This window comes from Coregonus lavaretus (assembly GCF_964263955.1).
Source record: "Coregonus lavaretus genome assembly, chromosome: 12".
In the NCBI taxonomy this organism is placed as follows: domain Eukaryota; kingdom Metazoa; phylum Chordata; class Actinopteri; order Salmoniformes; family Salmonidae; genus Coregonus; species Coregonus lavaretus.
The window spans coordinates 22715654-22734254 of NC_139999.1; the positions used below are offsets into that span (position 1 = coordinate 22715654).

The window sequence follows — 18601 nt, forward strand, 5'->3', positions numbered from 1 at the left end:
CAGCAAGATCCTTCTTCCTCAGTGTGTGGGAGCTGATCCTGAGAAAGGGGACCATCCTTTGGGTTCGTGTCCACTTAATGATATATGCGACACTTTGAAGGCCTTCGACTAATTTCCATGTCATTCAAAATGGCTGGCGCATGAGGTCTCATGAGATACGTATGTATTTAATATATTCAACAGGTCTTCGATGGTGCATCCAAGCAGATCAGAGTGTATGACTCAAAGGGCTCCCGCCAAGGCATTGGGTCAGAGGATCTGGAATTGTTGAGGTACCTCAACCCTCTCCATATGTCAATTCCAAAACACATGGGAAATTGTGGTTGTGGTATATTAACCCTTGGATCGGGCTAAATTGAAATGTTTCTTACAGAAGAAATATGAAATGCATATGCATAACCATGGTAGCAATTGAAAGGGAACAGTTTGGAGATTATGGGAAAATTATTAGATGAAAGGTGAGGACACAACAATAGCAGGAGCAGAAATATTAACAAAATCTGAAAATACTCTGAATACAATAGGTAGCGTGATAAGAATATTCCTAGAAAATATGGGGTAGGTGCAACATAATACAAAAAATACTACCTGGTGTCTCCAAGTGGCCACACCTCTACAAAGTGTGCACTGTTCCTAAGTAATTTCAATGCACTTTTATGACTCAAAGAATAGTATTGAACTGTAAGGTGCTTTTTTGAGCTCTCCTAGCTGTGCTGTTGAGGAACTAGAGCAAGCACACTTGTAGTTGTTTTGTTTGGAACACAACCCTGCATCCCCACCATCACACAATTACTGTTGTTGTTTACGCAATCGAGAAACGGTCCATTATAAATCGCAATCTGGGTCAGGTGGGCATCATTTGAAAGCTTGTTCTATTGCCAACATGACTAGCGAAGTTATAAAATACGATATTAGTGTTAGGCTTTCACAATGCTATTCAGGGAAATGGATCATCATTTTGGTGCTCATAGAAATGAGTCATTATGAGTGCATTCAGGTGTGTGTGCCATGGTGAATTTTCTTCACAATAGACAAACAGGCTAATTCTGTTCAGAATAACCCAGGGTATGGCGCAATGTCATCTTGTAACTGTACATCAAACTGATCATAAACGTTGACACTGTGTATGACATGAGTTTTATGATATGGAAATGTGCTTGCTTGTATGACATCAAAGTGGTATTTATTATAATCCTCAACGTCTCATCTTTCAAAATACATAGTCCTCTTAAATTTACAGCATTTCCCTCACTGAGATAACAAAACATTCGCAAAAGTTGCCGGGTACGAGTGTAAAGGGCTACATAACAAAACCCTGTATTTTTATGCCTTCAGGAACGTCTGGGATCTGAGTGAATGGACCGTTGTGTACCCATCACAATGGCGCCAGGCTCAGACGGATTTTGACAACTGGAGTCTTTGTCTGCTCCGGAAGTCATCGCCTTATTTAAATATGCAACCTGTGTGTTGGAAACACAGGAACTTGATGAGTCAGCATTGTGGCATCTTCGTCGATACCATCCTGCGTCTCTGGCATTGTATGTGGTGACGAAGATGACATATGACAGGTCTGTAATTGGAGTTGATGCATAATTTTGCAATTGGAATACAATGTTTGATCAATAAAAAATAATGAACTTTATTACTTGGTATTTTCCAGAACACTTGCTCTCCATCGCCACCTCAGCGTTTATGCCCTCGCTGACGAAGACATTGAGGCAATTTTCTTGTCTGAAGAAATTATGAGTCTCTCAACTACAATTTGCTTACAATTCATGACTAACAGTACCCTTCCACTTAACTATTAAATTGCATACCGAGCACTTTCCGACGGCACAGTCACAAACGACCGGATGAGTAAGTGGCTGGATCCTTCAGGATCTTCCAGGGTGAGACAAGAAGGCTCCAAGTTTGCTCATCCTGCAGTCTCCAAGTGCCAAGAGGCCCTCATAAAGAAGATATTCAGGGTCATCGCACGGCTGGACAAGGACTTTGACGCAGACACCCACTTCTACTTCATCAAAGAAGTTATGTTCTGTGAGGTAATGAAATGTGGTATTGGATGTTTTTGTGTGTTATAAGTGTACATTTTGTAGTCAATGCACCATATCTGTGTGCATTCTTATCTTACAGGTCACAGTGTGGATTCTGCAGAAGCATGAGGGGTTCAGTTGGGCAAAGCTGTACTTATCCTCACACATATTGCCTCCCCATAAATGTTGTACATTTTATTTCACTATTTGGTTGCATCTGCATGTTCATTTGAGAGGCAGGGCCTAAGGGGTTAAGCTGGCCATTTCGGGGCTAGCCAACATTCTCTGCCTCGTCAGATGTAATCATCCTCAGTGTGGTTAGGTAGGTTTAACCTAAAACGTATCGTTCCTGTATCGTATCGAAGCCTTGTATCTAGCTAGATATTTATCGCATCGTTTTGAAAGGGAAAGATGCACATCCCTATTAACATGTATGCTTTTTATTTTGTATGTATGCAATGCCACCATCATATTGTAACGCCAGCAAACCGTTCTTACAACATGTCTCGCTCATCATGTCAAGTAAATAGGATTTCATAACTGTTTTGCTTTCTTAAAAGATAGCCTATATTTCTTATTGTCCTCTTACTGTTTAGGAGTCTGCTTCTTGTTATTTTGTTAGCACTTATTCTTAGCTCAAAGAAGTCTACGGCTTTGTTTACTTATATAATTATAAAGTCAGACACGCATGGATACTCTAATCATTCAATGCACATGTATCAAACTCATTCCACGGAGGGCTGAGTGTCTGCGTGTTTTCAGCCTAACCCCTGGCCTAGTGTCTGCGGGGTTTTGGTTTTTCCTTTCAATTAAGACATAGACAACCAGGTGAGGGGAGATCTTTACTAATTAGTGACCTTAATTCATCAATCAAGTACAAGGGAGGAGCGAAAACCTGCAGACACTCGGCCCTCCATGGAATTAATTTGCCACGTGCACTAGGCCCTCCATGGAATGAGTTTGACACCCCTGATTTAATGGAAAGAACCAACATTTCAGCACCTTCTTCAGGGAGGGTTGAGGAAACCACATAGGCTGCGTTTACACAGGCAGCCCAATTCTGATTTTTTTTCCTACTAATTGGTCTTTTGCCCAATTATTGTTTATTCCAATAGTTCAGAATTGGGTTGCCTGTGTAAAAACAGCCATAGTGCTGAACCTTGGTTAATTATATTACCCTAAATTGTTGGAAGCATACAGAAATGTCTGACTTTATTTTTGTTGTCAGCATCTCAATTTAGTGTGTGTGTGTGTGTGTGGGGGGGGTCATATCTATTCAATTGATTTGCTTTTTAAAGCGTCAAACACCTGCTATAAGACAGCAGATCGCTGAGACGTGACTTGTTTATGTAGGTTTTACATCTAAAGCTTTTGGTCTGATATCTGCCAGGGGGGAGGATGATAGTTTTTTTTGGGGATAGCCTGTAATGTCTCTTCCCTTTATACCCTCAAATAAAATCTGTTCACTCAAGTATTTCACTGTTAATTTCTATTATCAACCTACGAATAAGCATATGGCCATACATGACATCAAGGACTTGCTTTCTCCTTGGCAATATTCTGGCGACAAACTTGGAAGACACACTCGCAACACAGTCGAGTCTTCAGTTCCACATTATGACAGTAGAGGCCACTCAAGTGACAAAATACAGCAAAAACAGATTATTTTGGAGAAATTGCAGTACCATGGGTTAGTTATATAAATCTTTGGTAATAGTGTTTGATAGTTGATTTGGCTTTACCACAAATTAGCATTGCATTTATTTGCAGCGCTGTCATTTACTTTCAACTCAAGGATTGCTCCAGCAGAGGCTACGTCGGTACTGTTGGCTTTGGGTAATGTGAGAGATGGTGGGTAAAGTTATAAGCTATTTGTAGACACAAGCTAGTTGTGCTAGCTAGCTAGTGGAGCCTAGCATGTGATGCACGGAATGGCAGACAGCTAGCTCAATACATTTGGTTATCAAAAGTAACTTGTGGAGATGTGAAACAATTGTTTATACTTTGGTTAAAACCTAGCTTTTATATTTGTTTATTTGGCTATAAAAAACAAGCTAAAGCTGCACACCCCTGAGAACAAGCCATCTCGACCAACTAACAGCTAATTATGATAGCTAGCTAGCTAAATCAATGGTGAGGGAGGGTGTGAGAGACATACGCATGAGCTCAGCCATCCACACAATTATTGACTGGGAAAATGTTCTCGCTGTGAACATTTTCACAACATGACGTCGCAATCACAACAGAATTGGGAACTATTTCATGCTGGGAAGATTTTTACATGACACCTTGCATCGTTTGTAATTCAGCTCTTGGTCTGAACTGTGATGGAGAGAAGAACAAGTGAAGCAAATTATTTGTCCATATGGGAGAAATAGCCAAAACCATTATCATCTGCACCATGAACTGTAGCTAAGCGAGTGCATATGCTTGGCATGGCAGGGCTACTGTCATTTGGCGTGCTCCAAGTGCATTGCTCACGCACACAGTCTTTGAAGAACGGGATGGATGTCTCAGTCTTTGAAGAACTGAGTTAATCAAACTGGGATGTGGACGTCATGGCAGTAGGTGCATGCTCCACATTGAGGTTCCTGCTTGCGCTCTCATAAATTTCAGACAAGGATATTTTCTGGTCAATCATCACTGCCAGGACGGAAAGCTGGGACTGGAAGATGCTAGAGCTGTGTTACATAGCATCATCATCATCAGAGTGCTCATAGTCTGTGTCATAAGAGTGGGAGGCTCTTGTGGACAGTACGTCAGTGTCATCTAATTCAACATCCACGCTCCATTCAGAGGTAGGGGTTGGGTTTGGTACCGGTGGGGGAAGCCTGGCCAGGATGTTCTCAAGGGCAGACTCAATGGTTGTGTAGTGTATTGAGATTATGATGGTGTTAAATGTTTTTTAAGTGGAACTGAAATAATGTTGATTTTAGTATCAAGAGGGAATGTTTTAGTGTAACGCCACATACAACAGACAGGAAGTGTGATTGGCCAGAAGAGGGAGCATCTTTTTGCATTGTTTATAAATAGGGGCTAGACTACAGAAAGGGCAGAGCGGCCATTCTGAGGCGTCGCTCTCCGGGTGTCATGTCACCTGTCACTTATGCTGAAGCTTGTGATCTGAATAAACTTATGATCAAGGATTCAGTATGAGCGGACTCCTTTGTTTATCAGCAATAATTGCCACCACTCACTCGATACGACAGTTGCCATACAACTGTCCAGTGACTTAATCTCCTTGATTATCTCTCGAGATTTGTGCTCAGGCGAGGGCGAGCGATGTGTTTATTTGGCGGTGGCTCATGAGGGGAGTGAGACCCATCATTTGACCTGGAGCATTTGGAATGATCATTGATCTGTGTTGCAGACTCATCTGATGAGAATCCAGAGGCTCTGCACCCAAAGCACACGACAAAGCCTATTCCCCTCAGGAGACTGAAAAGATTTGGCATGGGTCCTCAGAATCCTCAAAAAGTTATACAGCTGCACCATCGAGAGCATTCTGACTGGTTGCAACACTGCCTGGTATGGCAACTGCTCAGCCTCCGACCGCAAGGCACTACAGTGCGTACAGCCCAGTACATCACTGGGGCCAAACTTCCTGCCATCCAGGACCTCTACACCAGGCGGTGTCAGAGGAAGGCCCTAAAAATTGTCAAAGACTCCAGCCACCCTAGTCATAGACTGTTCTCTCTGCTACCGCACGGCAAGCGGTACCGGAGCGCCAAGTCTAGGTCCAAAAGGCTTCTTAACAGCTTCTATCCCCAAGCCATAAGACTCCTCAACAGCTAATCATGGCTACCCGGACTATTTGCATTGTCCCTCCACCCCACCCCCTCTTTTACGCTGCTGCTACTCTCTGTTTATTATCTATGCATAGTCACTTTAACTCTACCCACATGTACATATTACCTCAATTACCTCAACTAACCTGTGCCCCCGCACATTGTGACTCTGTACTGGTACCCCCTGTTTATAGCCTCCCTACTGTTATTTATTTTACTGCTGCTCCTTAATTATTTGTTATTTTAATTTTCTACTTATATATTTTTTACTTAACACTTCATTGTTGGTTAAGGGCTTGTAAGTAAGCATTTCACTATAAAGTATACACCTGTTGTATTCGGCGCATGTGGCAAATACAATTTGATTTGATTTGATTGGAAGTCAAGACTCTCGGTTTGAATTTCTGACAGTGAGTGCAAGAGCTTCTACACTGGGCAGCCGCTTGAGCATGTTCAGCTCCCAAGCAAAGAATGCAAAGTGTGTGTTCATCCGAGGCTGGGAGTTGTTTTTAACACTGTTGACATGGGTGGAATGACATCCTGTGTACAGCACTGAATCAGTGTGCAAAGAACGGATTTTCACACAAGAGAAGTGTGTTCCATTTTTGTCTCTATGTGTTTCGGCGTATGCTTCGATTGGGTCGGTATCGGCTACGAATGCTTCGAGAGAATGTTATAGAATGTTATACTTACCGTAGACTCCATATGCTTTGGGGTCGAGACTCCCGCCTAAATATGTATCAAGGTCCGAGCTCGAAAACTCCCACCTATATAAAGAAGTCAAGCGTGAACTGTCAGTCTCGGTGTTGATGGACTCAGTCAAGCAAGGACCGGTAGCCAACAGCATTGCTGAGATCCGTGATCACAGCAGAACTCCAAGTGAAGGAGTGGTAATGCTGGATTAACGGGCTGGTGTTGCAGTCAAGCAGGGACTGGCACGACACTGCAGGTCAACAAGCGCCAACAACAGGTACAGCAAGCTAACTACTGTAGCTATGTGTGGCTAATTTAGCTAGCTAGCTACGAGCTAATTTATGAGGTAATGGGATAGACCCGAAGCTAACTAGCTAGCTAACACACAAGGATGGAAATGCCCAACAAAAAGCGATAAAAGTTAGCTATTATGGGCAGGCAAAATAACAAGAACGAGGGGGAGTAGATTAGATAAAATCAACTACTCACAGCACCTCCTCGAGTCGTTAAAGAATCGTAAGAAAGTAATCCGAAGGGGATTAATAGCAATCTCGTAATGTAAAACACATAAACGAGAGAGTGAAGAAAAGACACAATGTCACGCCACACCGCCTTTTATTGTGACAGGTCACGTGGGTACAGTAAGGGTGTGGCGTGACTGCGTGGATTTACTTGATATTAAGCATCTCAATCACATCGCGTGAAGGAGAAGGAGTTCCCATAGGTCGTTTGGCGACCCGTTACGAAAACTAAAGAGAACCAGAGAGCAATTGTCACGGTTTCGGCCGAGGCTGCTCCTTCTCCTTGTTCGGGCAGGCTTTGGCGGTCGTCGTCTCCGGAGTACTAGCTGCCACCGTTCTATGTTTCTATGTTTGATTGGTTTTGTCTGTTTTGTTACACCTGTTCCTTGTTAGTGTTCATTATGCGTCCTATTTAGTTCTCTTGAGTTTGGTCAGGTGTTGTGTGTAATTGTTCGATGTCACGTGTTGTGTTAGTTCGTTGTTCTGTTCTCTCTATATAGTTTTATTAGAGAGAGTCCCGCACTTTGTGCGCATTTATTTTGTACTTACCATTGTGCGTAAAGTTCGCCTGTGGCCTGTTGCCGTGGTTGGCTTGTTCCTTGGACTTCACTAAAGACATCTGTTCGAACCTCTGTGTGTCCTGCGTGTGATTCTACGTTACCTCTACACTCAACCCTGACATAATTACACACCATTACAATGGAATCAGCAGGAGCAACCGCACCCACGGAGATCATCGAGGAGCGCCTTCGTGGACAGGAGGACAGGATTAACCAAATCGGGCACGCTCTGGACAGAGTTATGAACACCCTCCATCGATGGGAGACCAGCGGGGTACCCACACCCCCACCTACCACACCATCACCATCGGTCAGCCCGCCTGTCCAACTTCCGGAACCCAGTGGGATTCGGCTCTCGCTCCCGAGGGCGTACGACGGCACCGCTGCCGGGTGTCAGGGGTTCCTGTTGCAAGTTGAACTCTACCTCGCCACCGTACACCCGGCGCCCTCGGGACACGAGAGCGTTTCTGCACTCATCTCCTGTCTCACCGGCAAGGCGTTGGAGTGGGCCAACGCCGAATGGAGGAGAATAGACGCCGCAACTATCACCTATGCGGAGTTCTCCCGCCGCTTCCGTGCAGTGTTTGACCATCCACCGGAGGGGAAGGCGGCGGGGGAGCGTCTATTCTACCTCCGGCAGGGGATGAGGAGCGCTCAGGAGTTTGCACTGGAGTTCCGGACTCTAGCGGCAGATGCAGGGTGGAATGAGCGGGCTCTCATAGATCACTTCCGCTGCAGCCTCCGGGAGGACGTCCAGAGAGAGTTGGCGTGCAGGGATACCACGCTTTCGTTTGACCAATTGGTTGACATGGCCATTCGGCTGGACACCCTGCTCGCCACTCGCGGGCGTCCCGGGTGGGGGTCGCCCATTCCACCCTCCAGCACCTCCGAGCCGAGCCCTATGGAGCTCGAAGGTGCTGGCGCTAGAACACAGAGGAGAAGGAGCCCGAGGGGGGCCGTCCCCTGCACCAACTGTGGCCGTGGAGGGCACACCGCGGCTAGGTGCTGGGGAGGGTCTCCTGGTGGAGGAGAAGGCAGGCCACACATTGGGGAGTCCTCCCAGGTGAGTAGGCGCCCCACTTACCCTGAGCTTTCTGTCGTACACATAACCATACCTGTTTGTTTTCCACAGGTTGCACCTCGTTCCCAGCATAAGGCGCTAGTAGATTCAGGCGCAGCTGGGAATTTTGTAGATCGCAAATTCTGTGTAGAGTTAGGGATCCCTCTCCTTCCGGTAAATAATCCTTTCCCTGTACATGCCCTAGATAGCCGTCCGTTAGGATCCGGGTTGATTAGGGAGGTCACAGTGCCACTTAGGATGGAGACGCAGGGGGGTCATGAGGAGACGATTCAGCTCTATCTGATCGACTCTCCTGCGTATCCGGTGGTGCTGGGGCTTCCCTGGTTGATTACACGTGATCCTACTATTTCGTGGCGAGAGAGGACTCTTAAGGGGTGGTCTGCCCAGTGTGAGGGGCTATGTTTGGGTGTTTCCGTAGGGGCGACCTCGGTGGAGAGTCCGAACCAAATGCCCGCACTGCACATTCCCCCCGAGTATGAGGATTTGGCACTCGTGTTTAGCAAGACGAGAGCGGCGCGGTTGCCGCCTCATAGACAGGGTGATTGTGCGATAGACCTCCAGGCAGGAGCTGCGCTCCCGCGGAGCCATGTGTATCCTTTGTCACAAGAGGAGAAGAGGGCGATGGAGACATACATTGCCGAGTCTCTGAGACAGGGATACATACGGCCCTCCACTTCACCCGCATCCTCGAGCTTCTTTTTTGTGAAGAAAAAGGATGGAGGTTTGCGCCCGTGTATTGATTACCGCGGTCTCAATCAGATTACTGTGAAATATAGTTATCCACTCCCTCTGATTGCGACTATGACGGAGTCATTACACGGGGCACGGTTCTTCACAAAATTGGACCTCAGGAGCGCATATAACTTGGTGCGCATTAGAGAGGGCGATGAATGGAAGACAGCATTTAGTACTACCTCCGGTCATTACGAGTATCTCGTCATGCCATACGGGTTAATGAATGCTCCATCAGTCTTCCAATCCTTTGTAGATGAGATTTTCCGGGACATGCAGGGGCAGGGAGTAGTCGTGTACATAGACGATATTCTGGTGTACAGTTCTACCCGAGCCGAGCATGTAGCCCTGGTGCGCCGAGTGTTGAGGAGGCTATTGGAGCATGACCTGTATGTCAAGGCAGAGAAATGTCTGTTCTTCCAGGAGTCGGTCTCCTTTTTGGGTTATCAGTTGTCTGCGTCAGGGGTAAAGATGGAGGTTGACCGTGTGTCAGCCGTGCGTAATTGGCAAATCCCAACCACGGTTAAAGAGGTGCAGCAGTTCTTGGGTTTTGCGAATTCCTACCGGAGGTTTATCCGGGGTTTTGGACAGGTGGCAGCTCCCATAACGTCCCTTCTGAAGGGGGGTCCGGTGCGCTTGCGGTGGTCAGCTGAGGCGGACAGGGCTTTTGGGAGACTGAAGGACCTGTTTACCTCGGCTCCGGTGCTGGCGCACCCGGATCCCGCTTTACCATTCCAAGTGGAGGTGGACGCGTCTGAAGCCGGTTTCGGGGCCGTTCTCTCACAACGGTCCGGCACACCACCCAAACTCCGCCCCTGTGCTTTTTATTCGAAAAAGCTCAGTCCGGCGGAGCGTAATTATGACGTAGGGGACAGGGAGCTGTTAGCCGTGGTACAAGCCCTAAAGGTGTGGAGGCATTGGCTTGAGGGGGCTCAACACCCTTTTCTCATTTTGACTGACCACCGTAACCTGGAATACATTCGGGCAGCTAGGAGACTGAATCCTCGCCAGGCTCGGTGGACTATGTTTCTAGCCCGGTTCGTGTTTAAGATCACTTACATCCCTGGGTCCCAGAACGGGAAGGCAGATGCCCTGTCTCGGCGGTATGACACGGAGGAGAGGTCTGTTGAGCCCACTCCCATACTACCTAAGTCTTGTCTGGTTGCACCGGTGGTATGGGAGGTCGATTCGGAGATCGAGCGAGCGTTAGGCACCGACCCTAGCCCTCCACAGTGTCCGGTGGGTCGGACGTACGTCCCGCTCGAGGTCCGGGATCGACTCATTTATTGGGCTCACACGTCACCCTCCTCTGGGCATCCAGGTATTGGCCGGACAGTGCACTGCCTTAGCACAAAGTACTGGTGGCCAACGTTAGCCAGGGATGTGAGGATTTATGTCTCCTTCTGCTCGGTGTGTGCCCAGTGTAAGGCGCCCAGACACTTGCCCAGGGGTAAGTTACAACCCCTGCCCGTTCCACAACGACCCTGGTCTCACCTCTCGGTGGATTTTGTTACAGACCTTCCCCCCTCCCAGGGGAATACCACCATCCTGGTCGTTGTGGATCGGTTCTCGAAGGCCTGTCGTCTCCTTCCCATGCCGGGTCTTCCTACTGCCCTACAGACCGCTGAGGCTCTATTTACCCACGTCTTCCGGCATTACGGGGTACCCGAGGATATAGTGTCTGATCGAGGCCCCCAGTTTACCTCCAGAGTCTGGAGAGCGTTTATGGAACGGTTGGGGGTTTCGGTGAGCCTTACCTCGGGTTACCACCCGGAGAGTAATGGGCAGGTCGAACGTGTCAACCAGGATGTGGGTAGGTTTCTGAGGTCGTATTGCCAGGGCCGGCCGGAGGAGTGGGCGAGATATGTTCCCTGGGCCGAGATGGCACAGAACTCTCTCCGCCACTCCTCCACTAAACTAACCCCTTTCCAGTGTGTGTTAGGGTACCAGCCGGTTCTGGCACCTTGGCATGAGAGCCAGATCGAGGCCCCTGCGGTGGATGAGTGGGTGCGGCGCTCGGAGGAGACGTGGAATGCTGCACACATCCATCTGCAGCGAGCCATCCGTCGACATAAGACGAGCGCCGATCTCCACCGCAGTGAGGGGCCAGTGTACGCACCTGGAGATCGAGTCTGGCTCTCGACCAGAAACCTGCCCCTCCGCCTGCCCTGCCGGAAGCTGGGTCGGCGGTTTGTGGGGCCTTTTAAAGTCCTGAGGAGATTGAACGAGGTGTGTTACAGGTTACAACTGCCCATTGATTACAAGAATATTAACCCCTCGTTCCATGTGTCTCTCCTCAGGCCGGTGGTAGCTGGTCCACTCCAGGACTATGAGATAGAAGAGACTCCTCCGCCCCCGTTGGACATCGAGGGGGCTCCGGCGTACACTGTTCGGTCCATCCTAGATTCGAGACGCCGGATGGGGGGTCTCCAATATCTCGTGGAGTGGGAGGGGTACGGCCCGGAGGAGCGGTGCTGGGTGCCGAGGAGGGACATCCTAGACCCGTCTCTTCTGACCGAGTTCCATCGTGGTCATCCCACGCGCCCTGCTCCGCGTCTTCCTGGTCGTCCCCAATGCCGGGGTCGGCGCACGGCTGGAGCCGCGCCTCAAGGGGGGGGTACTGTCATGGTTTCGGCCGAGGCTGCTCCTTCTCCTTGTTCGGGCAGGCTTCGGCGGTCGTCGTCTCCGGAGTACTAGCTGCCACCGTTCTATGTTTCTATGTTTGATTGGTTTTGTCTGTTTTGTTACACCTGTTCCTTGTTAGTGTTCATTACGCGTCCTATTTAGTTCTCTTGAGTTTGGTCAGGTGTTGTGTGTAATAGTTCGTTGTTCTGTTCTCTCTATATAGTTTTGTTAGAGAGAGTCCCGCACTTTGTGCGCATTTATTTTGTACTTACCATTGTGCGTAAAGTTCGCCTGTGGCCTGTTGCCGTGGTTGGCTTGTTCCTTGGACTTCACTAAAGACATCTGTTCGAACCTCTGTGTGTCCTGCGTGTGATTCTACGTTACCTCTACACTCAACCCTGACAGCAATGTCTCTCCGGTGAAGTCCACAAAGCATATTGCATGTAACAAACAGTTACATGACCTACTACAGCGTGGTCAAGCAAGTTAATGTTTCTACCATTTTTTGACTATTTAGAACCATGGAGAAGCTGCCTCCACTAAAGTCATTCCAGCACAATTTCAACTTCAACATTTCAACATCATCAAATCACCTATGCTTAGTCTAATACAGTGACAACTAAAAGATAGCAAAAACAATTTAGTCCAATCAACATAAGCTAAATATCATGTGGCTGTCAATGGTACTAATTTCTGTGTGTGTGTGTGTGTGTGTGTGTGTGTGTGTGTGTGTGTGTGTGTGCATTTGTGCGCACAAGTAGAAGTAGTAATACCATCCTCCTCTCTTTCATGTTGCCAAAATGCTCTATGACTGTCATACAGTTACCTACACGCTTTTAGTTTTTGCTGTCCTCGACTAGGCTACCTGACTAAAAGGCTTGCTAACTAGCCTAACTTACTTTCATGGGCAATTATGAGCCAGCTAACTAGTTAACGTTAGCTTACTACATCTAGCAACATATTGAACTTCCATCCTCTCAGGAACAATGTATAAATTTATGGTTGGATCAGAATCACCGTTACAATCATTGGCCGGTACACCAAGTCCAATTCCCTATCTCCATCCATGGCTAATTTAGGAAAGGGATGATTTTAGTTAGCTAGCTAGCCACCGGAGGACAACGACACAACGAGATGCAACAATTCATGTTTTTTCTGTCAATGACGTTTTGCTTTATATGTGATGTGATTGGTGTGAAGCCAAATCCAAATTGGCTTCCCTTGACACGTTTTTTTGGGTGTGCCAGGAACATTCACAGTTGTGCTCACTCAGTTTAGCTCAACGCTGATTCTTTTATAAAAAAAACATTTTATCAAGGGAGGCCAAATGCTCGCTGGCTTCATTTGCAATTGAATTCAATGCTTCTGGCAGCAACAATGTCATACTCTTTTTGACCAGACAGCATCAGATAGATTGGCCATACGTACTGAGACAGAGGGGCGCTGTTTTGCTCACTCTGATGCTTTCTCCAGTGAGATACATTCAGCCACTTGCAAATTGAAGGACAATTATGAAACACAGAGATCAGATCGGGTTCAGACTTTTTGGCTTTAAAGGGTGCATTAAAGCAGTATATTTTGTATTTATGTTCAGGAAGCCTTAAATCTAGGTCAACAAGCAGCATGAAAACACTGCACTTAGAGGAGAGTGTAGCCTAATTAGTAGAGAGAAAATACCACCTTGGCACCCCTCAAGCTGCAAACAGCTGAAGGTAATTATGGCAGTTCACCTCATGCTACTGTCTATTATCTAGCCTGTTGCCTAGTCACTTTACCCCTAACTAGATGGCTACAACAACAAAAAAAGACATTACATGTACTGTTAGATTAATACATGACTACTATGAGTGGGTATTATCTTTAGAGTTAGTGATCTAGCTAATGTATTTTGAGTCTCCACTTACTCAGGTGGTGAATTAGCCCAAAATAAATGTGCTTATGATATTAGAGCACATAAAGATGCATAAAGACTTTAACTCTACATTGTTGGAAAAGGACCCGCTGCACCTGTTCTTTTCGAAACATGTGACAAATACATTTTGATTTGATTTGCTATGTCTCATAGTCGCTTCATGCAGATCTGAAAGAATTGGAAAGGTAGGGGGCCTAAAGCAAGAATGGTAGCTCCAACTTGTCCTCTGACAGCTAGACACATGTCAATTTGTACCATATGCCCTGTCCTTTCAGGCCTAATGCCTTTGTGGGCTAAGCTAGTTTCTCTAACAGCCGTGATTTTGCCTTCCTCCTTTGTCAGTTAACCTGAAAGCTTGAGGAAAGGTTTTTAGTGGTAGCCTGTTCTTTGATTTTCTCACCATAGATTAAAATAACATAGGCTATGCCACTCATTCTAATAGCTAGGAGTTCTAATATTTAATACTATGAGCTAGTTCCTCTGTCCTTTTGTCCAATGTAGTTGTATAGGCTACTTGGTGCTGTTAAAGTTATAATGTTATAGTTGTCATAATGTTATTATTGTTATAATAACACATTTAGAATGGTTTTATATTATCCCAAACGCACCAGCCTGCTATGACAGGCTAAATTCAACTAAGGCACAGCATGGCTGCTCAGCTCACAATAACAATTCCAGGTATTTCATTTGTTTGACATCGTTGGACGCATAAGGTAGATGAAGACCAGCTGGAGTGCATTCGTAAGAGCTGAAGTGTTTCTGACGCAAGTTAAGGCCTCTCTAAGTCCTTCCAAAAAATCTCTATAAACTTGGATTACCACCATAACACAGTCCCACAGCGTCACAACACTTGAGTTACTACGTACATACACTGAGTCTACAAAACATTAGGAACTCCTTACTAATATTGGATTGCACCCCCTTTTGCCCTCAGAACAGCCTCAATTTGTGGGGCATGGACTCCACAAGGTGTCGAAAGCGTTCCACAGGGATGCTGGCCCATGCTGACTCCAATGCTTCCCACAGTTGTGTCAAGTTGGCTGGATGTCCTTTGGGTGGTGGACCATTCTTGATTCACACAGAAAACTGTTGAGCATGAAAAACCAGCAGCGTTGCAGTTCTTGACACACTCAAACCGGTGCACCTGGCACCTACTACCATACCCAGTTCAAAGGCACTTAAATATTTTGTCTTTCCCATTCACCCTCTGAATGGCACACCTAAACAATCAATGTCTCAATTGTCTCATGGCTTAAAAATCCTCCTTTAACCTGTCTCCTCCCCCTCATCTACACTGATTGAAGTGGATTTAACAAGTAACATCAATAAGGGATCATAGCCTTCACCTGGACTCACCTGGTCAGTCTATGTCATGGAAAGAGCATGTTTTGTACACTCAGTGCACATCTGGATGTAGAGAACGAGGGTGAAGGCCTGAGACTTCTGTCAGCTCTAAAATGAAGTCCGGACTATAAACATCTCTCAACACACTGCTGTAATGTCGATAGCACACTGCCATTATGTTATTTTTATCAATTCTCACTCTTCATCCAGCACAACAAATCAACAGGTTCACATACACTACAGTCTTACAGGAAGTCAAAAGGAGGTTTTGAAATTGTTTAAAAGTGTTGTAGTATTATCATTGTTGGTCATGCTCAGTAATGTTTCCCACCTCTTATATCCTGTTTTGACATAATTCATATTCAATGTAGTGAGGGTTCTCAGATGAAACATAAAATAAACCCAGTGAGCCACCTTGACATTTGGAACCAACCTTTTGCTGGTGCTGAAAACAAACCCTAACACCACCCACAATCAGTCTTTTCAAATTTGATAACTCAGATTAGACCTATGGGAAGGATCTTGGGGTTAACTCTGTTTTTCTCATTGTTTTTGGTATTCTCGCTTCCATTCCAGTATAGTAAGTCATGTGGGTCGGGCCACCGGCGTCGACCGGTGCTGTGTATGGACCAGACAGGGGGAAGAGGTCCATGAGATGTTCTGTGTAGACCAGGGAAGGCCAGATGAGTCTGAGAGCTGTAACACCCACATCTGTGAGTTCATCACAGGGGACATTACTGTCGTATCTGATCATGCTGTAGCTTTGTCTGATATTTGTTGTTTTTGTCCATGCAGTGCTTGGCCAGCTGTGGACAGGGCTACCACAGACCACAGATGTCTGGTCACCTGCAGTGAGGTGCATGCTGGAATGATAACTATGAGTATGGGCATCAGTCTTCGTCCAACTGCCCTGGGACCCTCCCCCCTGAGAGCTACATGCCGTGTAACCAAGGCCCCTGTCCTCCAACACAGCAGTGGAGGGTTGGAATCTGGGGAGCTGTGAGTGGCTTCCAGTCTCTATGTATTATCACTGTTATGTTTTTTCTCATTTTAGTGTTATTGGCCCTGGCAGGCACCCTTACTCCTGCTCTTCTCTCCCCCTCAGTGTTCAGTGAGCTATGGAGATGGAGTGATGGAGAGGACAGTGCAGTGTTTCTGCTGAGGGACGCAGCAATGACAGTTGTCCCTCAGACACTAAACCAGAGGCCAGCGAAGCCTGCAGCAGCCCTGCCTTTGAGTAGACATACAGTACAGTATTCTCAGCCTCTTCTTCACCTAACTCCTGTTATATAGTATGTCTGTAACATAGCTATACCTCTCCTAAATATGTCCTTTGTTCGCTCGCTCATCTCATCTGCCCACTAGCTACAGTGATGTCCAGAGTCCGTCTGATCTCCAACCTGATGGTGAACAGTTTCTCAAAATACAAGGAAAAGCACTCAAAGTAAGACTATGGTATCACCTTTCTTATTAAATGCACGGTGCACCATTTTATAATTAAGCAATAATGCCTGAGGCCCGAGGCGACGCCAAGGGCCGGGATACAGCCCTTGGATGGAGTTGACACAGGGGTTTGGGAGCATTATTGCTTTTATAAAACGGTTGCCAACATATTTATACAAATATTAATTACATTATTTTTATTCAAAATTATTTCCCAAACGTTTCGTTCTGAACAGAACCACCATATTTTTTTCATTTCGTTCCACTGTTCTGACCAGCAAAATAAAGTTCTGAACCGGGTTAGAACCAAAAAAGGTACCGGTTTATATCGTTCCTTTTTTTAACCTGTGAAATCAATCATTAAATTACTTCACAAATAATTTTGTTAAGTAATCTCTCCCCAACCGCAAAACTTCAGTGCGGCTAGAGCAGGCAAGCTAGTTGTTTACATGCGTAATGGACAGACAAGTGTAGCCTAACTTATGGCGCAAGATGCAACTGAAGTTTTGCGGGTGGGGAGAGAGCTAGAGGGGGTTGAGGAGGAGGCTTGAAGCGCTGGGCATCTTGTTATGACATGCATTATCTGAATTAGGCCCACAGAATTATACCTAGGAGGAGCAGCTTCTATACGAACTTTGAATGTCCTTTGAGCTACCTAGCTAACTAACAAGCTTGAGCTAGCTAGCTAACAAGCTTGTGTTAATGTAGCATAGTGTCAGAGTACCATGATTGACTCCCCCAACATGCTGTGAAATAAGAGTCCAAGCAGAGTGGGGTTAATGGGATCAAGATGTCATTTAGGAGCACACAATTAAAGGGCCTGGGGTGGGGGATTAGTTTAAATTGCACTAAGTAGATGGAATTATACTGATATTGCCATTATAGTGACCCTAAAAGCAAGGCTGGATTTAGGTTATGTAAAAGTGTAATCATTTTGGAAGATGCAGATTGTTATTTTGCTGGTATATGAGTTTTCATAGGGATGCTGGCCAGTCAAAGAGATCGAGCTATTTTCCATATTCATTTTTCACCAAGCCTTTGTCGTGTTTACTAATATGTTCTGCCATTGTTTCTCTCTCTTGTCATTCAGCCACAGACTGGCAGTTTGCTTTCACATGCGAGGGCCACAGAGTTCCCTTCGCCACAGCTGGAGACTGCTACAGTGCCCCCCGGCGTCCACAGGTAAGAACTAGGGTGTGAGTTCTGAGGTTAGGACTTAAGACTTGTACGGACCTAACGAATCTACGTTAATCTTGTTTACTAGATGTGTCTTTGACAGTGTGTCTGATAGTATTGTCATGATACCAGTATTGCGATACTATGATACCAGATTTTCCTTGGCAAATAAGAAAATACATAGCAGACTTAACTCTATAGTCCTTTAAAACCTACTTTTGTAAAATATTGTGTGCTATAGCTTGCAAAATAAACAAATATGACTCTGAGTGACAACATAAGGCTGTCTTTTCCAACATTAGAACTGTTTTTCTCAAGAAATGTTCTGCTTCCTTTGCTTCCTTACATCCTAGTATCGCAATACTGGTATCAAATCAAATACATTTTTATTTGTCACATGCGCCGAATACAACAAGTGTAGACTTTACTGTTAAATGCTTACATACGAGCCCTTTCCCAACAATGCAGTTAAAAAGCACGAAAATTAACAAATAGATCAAAAGAAAATAGTAACACAATAATTGAAGTACTATGTACATGTAGGTAGGGAGTGAAAAGCAGAAAGTCCGGGTAGCCATTTCATTAACTGTTCAACAGTTTTATGGTTTTGGGGTAGAAGCTGTTCAGGAGCCTTTTGGTCCCAGACTTGGCGCTCCGGTACCGCTTGCCGTGCGGTAGCAGAGAGAACAGACT

At 46.0% G+C, this 18601-nt stretch overlaps 1 pseudogene across 1 annotated transcript; it reads left to right on the plus strand.

The window, feature by feature from the left end:
- The first annotated feature begins 1853 nt into the window (after nt 1-1853).
- LOC311138274 (A disintegrin and metalloproteinase with thrombospondin motifs 9-like) lies at nt 1854-17918 on the plus strand (annotated as a pseudogene). The gene is made up of 6 exons: nt 1854-2042; nt 15866-16031; nt 16085-16288; nt 16395-16526; nt 16643-16733; nt 17823-17918. The product of its transcript is annotated as an A disintegrin and metalloproteinase with thrombospondin motifs 9-like (transcript).
- The last annotated feature ends 683 nt before the right edge of the window (nt 17919-18601 follow it).